At 34.8% G+C, this 12,124-nt stretch overlaps 1 protein-coding gene and 1 long non-coding RNA gene across 2 annotated transcripts in view; one reads left to right on the forward strand and one right to left on the reverse strand.

The window, feature by feature from the left end:
- Positions 1–5,162, forward strand: part of LOC124979774 (uncharacterized) — a 144,632-nt gene extending 139,470 nt beyond the window's left edge. The window contains exons 4-5 of the long non-coding RNA XR_007107689.1: positions 352–448; positions 5,028–5,162. This is a non-coding gene — a long non-coding RNA (uncharacterized LOC124979774). The remainder of the gene's footprint in view (positions 1–351; positions 449–5,027) is intronic.
- Scn9a (sodium voltage-gated channel alpha subunit 9) overlaps positions 1–12,124 on the reverse strand; it is a 169,694-nt gene that overhangs the window by 90,367 nt on the left and 67,203 nt on the right. The window lies entirely within an intron of this gene.

The following is a 12,124-nucleotide window of genomic DNA, read 5'->3' on the forward strand; positions in this document are numbered from 1 at the left end:
TCACTCTGAGGACAAGGCAGTGAATGCAGTGGGAGCAGTTGCCACTCACACTTTGGAGATTCCTCAGTAATCTGGGAAATCATAAAAATGAGGAGGAAGAGGTTACTAGCCTTCATATCCTTTCAGTGTAGACAGACCTGTCTCTTGGAGAAAAAGATAACTTGAGTAACTGGTGGTGTTTTTGATTATTCTACAATCGAGTGGGAAGGTGTCATCTGTTTCAAGAATTTGACAGAAATTCAGGTAAGTAGATGTCACCAGTTCTATTTTTCCAGTACTCCTATTCTCATTTCTACCTCTTTTTATTTCCTCCACCCTTCTCTTTCTTTCTCTGCTTATGCACTTCTTCAGTATGCAGCTCCCGAATGACTAAGTACACACAGACAGCGGGTGGCACATGGAAAAGTGAAGGCAGAGACTAAGCATCTACTAACACCATGACTAGAAGGTAAGTAGAGGAGATAATAACAAGATTCCATCAGCAACAGCAGCAGCATCTAGTTTGGATACCTGAAACTTATTACATTTTACTAATATAGAGGTTTTCAAAAGGAGCAGCTCTAGTTGGCATTGGAGTTTCATTGGAAATTATAGTACAACAAGGTTGGGAGACAGGGTTCCAGGGGACCACATAACTAATGCATACAGTTTAAGATTTGAGATTTCTGGGTAGAGTACATGTTTAAGGGGACAAATAAAGCTCAAAAATTATAGTAAAAATGAAGATGAACACTTACAAAATGTAAAAGTGAGAAAATTTTTTAAACATTACCAAGACACAATATTTAGAGAAAAGGAATGCTAGATTATTATTACAATGAAAGTTGCTTTTTTTTTTTTTAATGGAAGGCATCTACAAAACGGTAAAGAAATACAATACAAATAGTAGAAGAAAATCTTTTTATTTAGTTAGTAAAATATTAAAATAATAAGAGATCTCAATGTTAAGGTCAGCAAAGAACAAATAATTATAAAAATACAAATAATTAAAAACACTTGAAACCATGTCAAACTTCACTGTAATCTAAAAAAATTAAAATAAACATGTGAAAAAAAACTTTAGCCTGTTAAACGAGCAAAGATATTAAAAAGTAATGACCATATTAGAGAAGCTATGGGGGGAAACACTGCCTTTTGCCTGGATAAGAACACATAGTGTGTACAAATATTTTGAGGGTGATTTTGCAAGAAAGTCTTAAACATGTTGATTTATTTTCTTTACTAAATTATTTTTCTCCAAGGAATTTATTCAAAGCAATAATCTCAGGTGTCTTCCAATATTTATTATGATTATTTTAATTTAACAAAGTCAACCAATATTTATTCTTATCATGTTTAAATTAGATAGTTGAAAAAATATATTATTATATTTCTAGTACATATTTTTTTTACTATAATCATATCTTTATTAAAATGAGATCACAATTTTGCCCACAAAGGCTCTGTTTTGTATTTTCATGATTGTTTTGCCCACTCACAGTTCATCTCATATTAGTGAATACTTAGGCAACTACTGAAAGTAAAGACTGAATGTGTTATCCTAGATATCTAGCACTTCCTGAAATTAAAATATTCATTGTGAATTTTTTTCTTATCATATAGCTGATATGTTTGTATGTACTTTCTATGTATCTGCGTTTGTCTATTTAATAATCTGTCCACCTGATTTTTTTCTTCATCTGTCTTTTTAATCAAAGGCATCTAGTTCATGATAGGTATCTAGTTCATGACAATGGTCTTAGTCCATGTGTTTATCATCCCCGCCTTCTAAATCCTCAAGGCAGTGAAAATGACTTAAAGTAAGGAACAGTTTCATGACATCACTGAAAATCAGAGAACGACAATAAAGGGTTATAAAAATCTGAAGAAAAGATAACAGATGAGGTTACGCTAATGAGGAGATCAAGGCAGAAGCCACAGACCACAACACTCGTTGAGAAGATTAGAACAGAGAAATGAGAGCTGGCACAGCAGCAAAGGCAATCAGAAAACAAGTTAATCCAAGGATTGTCTATTCAACAAAGTTTCTGGATCCCCCACTATATTTAGATATGAAGCAGTGTGATTTACCCCAAACTACACGAAAAATTTAATCTCAGAATTAGCCGAGCTAGGACTCCTGGTGTGTCTATTGCTATTCCAGCTAGAAGCAGAGTTCAGGGAAAGGTGGACTCTTTTTGCCTATTCTTTGCCCATATGTCCTAAAAATGTAGCCAGCCTGCTTATAAACACACCAGAAATGAATAGAGAGCTTGCAGTCATCCCTCTCTTTCAAGGGAAAAGTTTTTTGGGAAGTAAACCTACCTAAAGGCAGATTGAATATTGGCGAACAGCAATCTATTCTTTTAAGCATCAATCTTGACACATGACCAAAAATAGGACTGGTAGTGTAGCTCAGGGGTAGAGCCCTTGCTTAGCCTGTGTGAGGCACTGGGTTTGATCCTTAGCACCATGTAAAAATAAACAAAAAGTTATTGTGTCTATCTACAACTAAAAAAAATTTTTTTTAATGAACTGGTAAGCAAGGACTACCAAATATAAAACTGAAAAACCAAGATGAGTGGATCAAATACTTAACTCTAAAGCAAATAAAAAATTAGCAAATATTGGGGAATTTAAAATGTTAAAGTTAGTATTCATGGAGATATTTGAGGAGACAGAAAATCCATTATAGAAAAGAATAGGCGACCAACAATAATAACAGCACAATCCTGGTAATTAAAAATTATTTCATAGAATATTCACTGTAAAAAATAGGAGTTGGCATTGCAGTCACTTTTCTAGTGGCATGGGTTTATACAAATGTAAAAACGAAGTTCTGTACTTCAGAAGTATGTCAAAGAAGAATCTCCCAAAAAGTAGAGAAAAAGGACAAAGTAAAACAAAATAAAACTCAGCACATAAAGAATAATCCAGGGAAACCAACATCAGTCTCATATGAATTCCCAAAAAGAACAGAAAAATGGAAGATGGGAAATAATAAGAGATGTGATAGCAGAAAATTAATCAAGAATCATCAGACCAAAAAGATAAAAAAAATCAATTTATAAGGCCAATTCTTGTAAAAATTTAGAATTTCAATAATAATGACATGATTTGGAAAGCTTCCAGAAAGAAGAAATTAACTACAAAGGAAAGAGAATCAGATTGCTATTAAAATTGTCCAGCCAAATATGTTGCTAAAACAAAATAATGATTGTCAACATGCTGAAAAAAATATTTTGAATCAAATTCTATTATCCAACTGCCTACTATCAAGTATGATGACATATTTTAAGTATAAAGACATTCAAAATTCCTTTTCATATTTTAAGGTACTTTGGATTTGAAAAAGTACTTCTAAAAGCACATAGAATATAAGAAACACTTCAAATTAGATTATTTAGAATGTAGTATGAATAAAAGGAAAGAGAATTTGTGTCTTCAAAAAGTACTAATAGCTGTACAGTACGACATCATCTAAATAGGAAACAAGTCAAATGTGACATTGGTTTGATCAACTGGTAGAATTAGACTACAGAGGGTCCACTTCAGCTTGATGTGGTCTTCAAGTAGTAGAATTTAAGTGGGAAGTTTAATTTCCTTCTGTTTTAAACTACATTACTTGCTTTAAAATGGAAGATATTTATATAATTATAATATTATTGAATTTTATCAGCTTATCATTTTGCAAATGTGTTGATTACCAAAGCATATGTTTTAGGCAGCTTTTTCACTGCTGTGACTGAAAGACCTGACCAGAACAATTGTGGGGCAGGAAAAGTTTATTTGAGAGCTCACAGTCTCAGAGGTCTCAATCCATAGACAATAGATTCCATTCCCTGGGGCTCAAGGTAAGACCAAACATCACAGAAGAATGCGGCAGAGGGAAGCAGCTCACACAATGATAAGGAAGCAGAGAAAGTAACTTCACTTGCCAGATACAAATATATACCCCAAAGTCACATCCCCAATGCCCTATCTCCTCCAGTCATACCCCAGCTGCCTTCAGTTACCACTCAATCCCGTCAGAGGATTAATTCACTGATTGGGTTAAGACTCAAACCCCATCATTTCCCCTCTGAACCCTCTTGCATTGTCTCGCATGTGAGCTTTTGGGGGACACCTCACATCCAAACCATAGCAATATATGAAATTCAAGTATGGTTTTTGAATAGCATATGTATGCGTGTGTGTGTGTGTGTGTTGTGTATTAAAAATACTATTGTTTTGATAAAGATAGGTGGTAGAAATATAAAAAAAAATTGTTGCTATAAAAGTTGTGAGATAGTTGGCAATAAATTGAGAGGTAAAGGGTGGGTAGAGGTGTAAGAAATGTAGGAGCTGATTTCCTTATTTAAATTGAAGGGAATCAATGTGTTCTAGTCAAAATGGAGGTAACAAGAAATGCAGATTTGGATAGATGCTACTTGGTTTGGTATAAATCCAAACCAATAGACTAGAAATAAAACAAAACTGCTGGAAATTTTTAGAACAGAATAAAAGGAAATGTATTGAATAAGCACAGTCCTCATTTTAAAATGAGTTTTACAAATTAGAAAGTTAGCAAATATCAAAGTTGATGAAATGAAAATGAGACACATCATATTACTTAGAGATATGATGGAAAATATCATAAAAACTAAAAAAAAAGACAGAAAGAAAGAAGTGGGGAGGGGGGAGTGATTAGTCCCGAAGGAATGGCCAGAGGGTGAGGTGAAATCTGTTTGAATTTAATACAATATGCATTTCTTAATTTTGTAAAAATAATAATTATAACAAAATAAAATGAGGTATAAATTAAAGGAAGCTATTGTATGTCCCTTGAGCCAAAGAACCAATAAACAGCTGCTTATGTAGAAACTGATATGTTGCTTTTGTTGACTTTGCAAAGTATTGATTGTTCCCATGGATCTCAACTGCCACATACTTAGATCCATTATTTTGATCTCTTTGGGGGTAAATTGGAGACAGACTACTATTTATTTTATTATTGTCTTTCAAGGGACCAATGTCACACAAGGTAAAGAATGTATCTTCTTTCTCAGATGAAAATGGAACACTTCATCAGGTGTTACCTGTGGCTGGCCTGATAAGTGCATAGTTTCAAACATCAAAATCCCATCATCTGATACCAATTCTTTGTAACAGCTTCTGAATGTAAGCATAGCGTCATACACACAATTAGAAAAGGTAAGCAATTCTTTTTAATAAAAGTGACATATTTTGAACTCTGAATCTATATCAAGGCCTGCTAAACAAAAGAAAAGTTGGAATAAGAGGTAAGGACAAATTTTACAAAGAGCTAAAAGGAGAAAAGGAAAATTACAGATAAAGCAAAAAGAAAAGGAGAGAATGATAGAAGAAAAAGGGGATGAGAAAGTGACAAGAATATTTTTGGTCCCTAGCACACATAGTTATAATTGCAAGACAGTGAAAAAGAAAACCAAGTTCTTCAATGTGTAAATTTTTAATTGTGACTCCACACTTTAAGCATTACTCATACCACTCATGTGACTCCAACTCTATGGGGCTCAGCAACCCCACTCTTATGTCCTTTACTCTCTCCCTGCTCATTTAAGGCATGCAGTGCCCATCCTTTGAGTGTCCCCCATACTCTCTCATTCCTCAAACCTGTCAGCTCCAGTGCAACCTCACATGATCTGTTGCTAAGCAACAAGCAAGGAGTAGGGAGACCTAATGCTGCTGTACACTAACCAACCAGGAGATATGTTTAGCCTTTCCAAGCATTTATTTTAAAAATCTTATTTTTGAACTTCAATTTCATTATGCCTCCATAATGAAAATCAACTAATCACATTCAACTTGAAGATATTTTAATTTCAAGGAATACATTATCTGTCTTTAAAACTTCAAATATCTCACATCTGCATATAATAGTAAACAGAGATGTGGTTTAGTATAGTAATTCAAGAGCAAGTTCTTGATCCAGGAAGTTTGGGGTTTGAATCCACTTACTAGCTCTGTGACCTTGTGAGACTGGGGCAAAGGACAGGTAGGTGATTATCAAAGAAAAGGAAAAGGGAAGATACCATTTCCCCATCAACCAACTGCTAACAGCCTTGGTGGGGAGGAGAAGGATCATACTTTCCAACACAAGCTCTGGTGACAGTTCTCTTCCTGACTTTTGGTCACATAGGCATGAGAAGAAAGGAAACCTAAAATTTATAAATGGGCAAGACACCCCTACTCCCTTGGGCACCAGTTCTCTGGGTCCCTTCCTCTTCAAAGGAATCTCCCCCCACCTCTCAATCTCTTTGTTCTGTTTCTTAAATAAAATTTACTTTCTGCTCTTGCCTTGTCATTTCTTTGGGTGTTTAATCATCAACACTGGGGAAACAAAGACCCAATCCTGATTTTTCAAGATTGGTATCACTTGTACATTCCAGTGATACACAATTCCTGAGCCAAAAACTGTGGAAGTACTTAGAACAGTTCCAGTTACTTTTATCATGCAATGTTAGGCACTACAACACATCCCTATAATGAAAGTTGATTGCTAAACTTAGCTTGCTGCTACATTTCCTCTATTCAAGTAAATTCACATTATTTTACCTTTGTTGTTTTGAATTTTTTTTAATAGACAAAGTTCTGTAGTTTAGAAAAGGTCATTAAGAGTTTGAGCTCTTCTATTTTTAATTAAATCAATATTTCTCAACAGATTCAAAAGGAAATGAATTCCAACACTTGGTTCATCTTCTGAGAAGCATTTAAGTAATATTAACAGAGTCTCTGAGCAAGGCACAGGAATGATCCTTTCCTTCAAGCAGAGAAACATCACAAGCCTCTTGAGAGTTTTAGGGACTCTGGTGCCTGGTCTGAACATATTGTTCTGGAAAGGGTATTCTTGAAGTCCCAGAGCATGAGGTGGGAGCAAATTCCCCTAGATGTTTACAGTTCACATTGTGAATCTCCGGGAAATCACAGAAGTGATACCAACGCCAATTCTTCCGAAATGAGGGGAAGAATATAAACTGTGCCCATTATCAAAGTCTATAAAAAGACTCAGTGACCTCAATTACCTTCTTGGCCACATACTAGGTGCCTCACCTTGGAACTCTACTGCAGTTCCCAAATGCTGTATTAGTGTCGAAGTGACAACTGTACTACACAGCTGTTAGGGTATATGCATGTTATGTTTGTAGGACTTTGTATTATGAATGTGCTTTTGAAATGCCTCTTATCAGCCACTTTGTCTTATATGTGAAAATCTGTATCTGAATGGAATAATACTTTTAAAAATATCTAAAGCAGAAATAAACTACGTTTTGACAACTTGCAACATTTCTTTTAGAAAGCAAGTAATCTTTGAAGTTCTCTTTCTTTTTAATTATGACTTTAATTATGACTAGAGAGACTAAGATATGATATTTTCTTATCTTAAGGAGTAGGGAAAGTTATGAACTCATGACAGTATAATAATCTTAGACTGTTTTGTATTCCATCACTCTCCTCTCTGGAAGTTACTTAAGTTCTGGTCATATAAAATTAAAATTGGTGTTGGGTGTGGTAGCACATACCTATCTCAACAATTTTTAAATGAAAATTGTTTCAATAATCTATCCTGAATATCTGCCAAAATATAATAAAATTGGGTCAGATCTAAGTTATTTAACTAATTAGTAATAGGTACCATTGATATGACATGATGGTATATACCTTATTTGTATGGTCCTTCTCCCCTAGACTCATAACCTTGATATAATCATGAGAAAAACATTAAATAGATTCCAGTTCAGAGATATTCTGTAAGATATCTGGCCTGCACTCTTTCAGATTGTCAAAATCTTAAAAAACAAAGAAAACTTGAGAAATTACCACAGCCTAGAAATACCTAAAAAGAATGTTCAAATAAATGTATTGGGGTATTTTGGGTGAAATCTTGGGAGAAAAAAAGGAATGTTAGGGAAAAACTAAGGAAATATGAATAGAGAAAGGGTTTAGTAGATAATAATGTTGTCAATGTGATTTCTTTAATTGTGACAAATGTACAATGTAAGTTGATATTAATTGTGGGAAATAGGTATAGAGTACACTGGAACTCTCATTACTACCTGCACAATTTCATTCTATAAATATAGTCCAAGATATAAAAGTTTTTTTTGTTTTTTGGGTTTTTTTTTTTTTTTTTTTTTGGTGCTGGGGATTGAATCCAGGGCCTTGTACTTGAGAGGCAAGCACTCTCCCAACTGAGCTATATCCCCCACCCCAATAAAAAAGTTTTTAAACAAAAATTCCATGGATGTAGAATTACAGTAGCATTACATGAAGTTAAAAATTCTCATGAATTTATCAAGTAAATATATTCTCTTTACCTAAAATATACATAAGTGATAATAGATTTACAAATTTGAACTACTTTTAATTAAAATGGGTTGTAATTAATATGCACAAATTTATAATTATATAAATATCTCGTCGTTTTGATCAACAAGAGATCCATTAGAAAATGCTGACCAATTTTTTCATGTCATTATGCCTGGGAGCATAATTTTCTATAAGTGTACCTTCTTGGGTCAGAAATGTGCTTACAGTTTATAAACCTAGAACTAAACTGGAGTCACAATGTCTGAGTCCTCATTATATTGGAGAGTCATTATGACTCAGTAGGCTAAAAAATACAATGTAAGAGATTCTGTACATCTTTTCTTTTAGAGTATAGACAGTTTAACTTACTTGATGGTGGTAAGCCTACTAAATGTTTTTAAGTTGCTAAATTATAGTTTTATTATATATCCATCTTAATAATACTGTTCAGGTTATAAAAAGCTATTCTTCTGGTTTGTTTGGGGTAACACAGCAGTGGAAAAAATTAATTTGACTCAGAAATTGTCATTTTTGGGGGGAGTACTAAGAATTGAACTCAGGGGCACTCCCACTGAGCCACATTCCCTGTCCTGTTTTATATTTTATTTAGAGACAGGGTCTCACTGAGTAGTTTAGGATCTAGCTAAGTTGCTGAGGCTGGCTTTGAACTCTCAATCCTGCCTCAGCCTCCCGAGCCACTGGGATTACAGGCGTGCTCCATCACATTGAGCTTAACCATGACTTTTAAATACTATTATTGTTTGGCTCTTAGGTATCCTCTCAAAAGCTTATGTATTAGATAATGCAGGGATATTCAGAGGTGAAATTGTTAGATATGACAGTTGAAACAATCATTGGATTAATCTATTAATAGATTAATAGTTTGAATGGATTACTGATTACTGGGCAGTAGTAACTGTAGGCAGGTTGGGCATGGTTGGAGAAAGTAGGTCACTGGACATGTGATCTTGGGGATTTATTGTATTTTGTCCCTGGCTCCTTGCTTTCACTCTCTGCTTCTTGGCCACCATGAACTGGGCAGTTTCCTCTACCATATCCTTCCACCATCATGGTCTATCTCACTTCAGTCCCAGAGCAATGGAATTGACCAACCATGTACTGAACTCTAAAGCCATGGGTTCAAATAAAATTTTTCTCCTCTCAGTCATTCTTATCAGGTGTTTTGAAAGCACTGATGGAAGTAGACTAACATAACCATAAAAGCTCCTGTTGTCACCAAACCTTTTTAAAAATTCTTTCCTATGTTCACTGTCATCTTCTTCATATTTCTGTATTCATAGTATCTAAAATTTAATAATAAAAAAGAAAGACACCATCATGGGAAATAAAGAGGTGATGTTTTTCCTTCCAGTACAAACTTTTAGAATGTAAGTTCTCTTCCATGAGAACTGAAAAATTTTCAGATGGGATCTGGATGTTCTTGTACACATACTGGAATCAAAGGACTTGCACACCTAGCCTCAGTACATGAATGGAATACCAAGGTTATAAAAATCTTACATGTCAGTAACAAGCAAGGTATAACAACAGGAAGTTCAGTTTAGTCACTGAATAGCTCTACAGTTTAGATAATCATGTAAAACATGCTAGAGAATTGAATCTGGAAATAAAAACAGTAAATTAGACCAGGTTTGACTCTAGTCCTATCTGCTCTCTAACTGTAAAGAAAGGATATCTCAATAGTTCCCATTTTACTGATCTGAACAATGATCACATTGATGTAGGATGGGTGAGGGTAGACACCCAAGGAATTAGCAGGAAGTAGGTTTATTTTAGCTGCAGTCATCCAGACAGGACTAAAGCCTAAAAATCTCTGGACACCAAGGCTGGAGGTTCTTTGAACTTTATACCCAGTCGGAGGGAGTTTACAATTTTTGTGGGAGTTTACATAGAAGTATTTTCCATTCCATTTTCTTAGACCAGACAAATTTTCACAAGTTTTTTACTATGGAAAACAAACAGTAATTTTTGTATAGCATCAAACTTGTGGGAAAACTTAACTTTGACAAGAAAGAGAAATTTGGTTCTTAAAGAAAATAGGAAACTTTAAACCACATTGAGCTCTCTGCAGAACTCTTTGCTGATATCCTGTTAATAAGAACAATTATGCAATAAAATACAGCATCCCTTCATGCTCAAAACACTAGAAAAAATTGGGATAGTGGGAACATTCCTTAACATTGTAAAGGCCATCTATGCTAAGCCCATGGCCAATATCATTCTAAATGGTGAAAAACTGAAAGCATTCCCCCTAAAACTGGAACAAGGAAGGGATGCCCTCTTTCACCACTTCTATTCAACATCGTCCTTGAAACTCTAGCCAGAGCAATTAGACAGAACAAAGAAATTAAAGGGATACGAATTGGAAAAGAAGAACTCAAACTATCCCTGTTCGCTGACAACATGATTATATATTTAGAGGAACCTGGAAATTCCACCAGAAAACTTTTAAAACTCATAAGTGAATTCAGTAAAGTAGCAGGTTACAAGATCAATGCTCATAAATCCAATGCATTTTTATACATAAGTGATGAATCTTCAGAGAGAGAAGTTAGGAAAACTACCCCATTCACAATAGCCTCGAAAAAAATAAAATACTTGGAATCAATCTCACAAAAGAGGTGAAAGTCCTCTACAATGAGAACTACAGAACACTAAAGAAAGAAATTAAAGAAAACCTTAGAAGATGGAAAGATCTCCCATGTTCCTGGATAGGCAGAATTAATATTGTCAAAATGGCCCTACTACTTAAAGTGCTATACAGATTCAATGCAATTCCAATTAAAATCCCAATGATGTACCTTATAGAAATAGAGCAAGCAATTATGAAATTCATCTGGAAGAATAAAAAACCCAGAATAGCTAAAGCAATGCTCAGTAGAAAAAGCGAAGCAGGGGGTAGCGCAATACCAGATCTTCAACTCTATTACAAAGCAATAGTAACAAAAACAGCATGGTATTGGTACCAAAATAGACAGGTAGATCAATGGTACAGAATAGAGGACATGGACACAAACCCAAATAAATACAATTTTTTCATACTAGACAAAGGGGCCAAAAATATGCAATGGAGAAAAGATAGCCTCTTCAACAAATGGTGCTGGGAAAACTGGAAAACCATATGCAACAGAATGAAATTAAACACCTATCTCTCACCCTGCACAAAACTCAATTCAAAATGGATCAAGGACCTCAGAATCAGACCAGAGACCCTGCATCTTACAGAAGAAAAAGTAGGTCTAAAACTTCAACTTGTTGGCTTAGGATCAGACTTTCTTAACAGGACTCCCATAGCACAAGAAATAAAAGTAATAATCAACAAATGGGATAGATTCAAACTAAAAAGCTTTCTCTCAGCAAAGGAAACTATCAGTAATGTGAAGAGAGAGCCTACAGAGTGGGAGAATATCTTTGCCACTCATACTTCAGATAGAGTGCTAATTTCCAGAATCTATAAAGAACTCAAAAAACTCTACACCAAGAATACAAATAATCCAATCAACAAATGGGCTAAGGAAATGAACAGACACTTCACAGAAGAAGATCTACAAGCAATCAACAAACATATGGGAAAATGTTCAACATCTCTAGTAATAAGAGAAATGCAAATCAAAACTACCCAAAGATTCCATCTCACCCCAATTAGAATGGCGATTATCAAGAACACAAGCAACAACAGGTGTTGGCAAGGATGTGGGGAAAAAGGTACACTCATACATTGCTGGTGGGGTTGCAAATTAGTGCAGCCACTCTGGAAAGCAGTATGGAGATTCCTCAGAAAGCTTGGAATGGAAAC

The sequence above is a fragment of the Sciurus carolinensis genome, chromosome 3 (genome assembly GCF_902686445.1).
Source record: "Sciurus carolinensis chromosome 3, mSciCar1.2, whole genome shotgun sequence".
In the NCBI taxonomy this organism is placed as follows: Eukaryota; Metazoa; Chordata; class Mammalia; order Rodentia; family Sciuridae; genus Sciurus; species Sciurus carolinensis.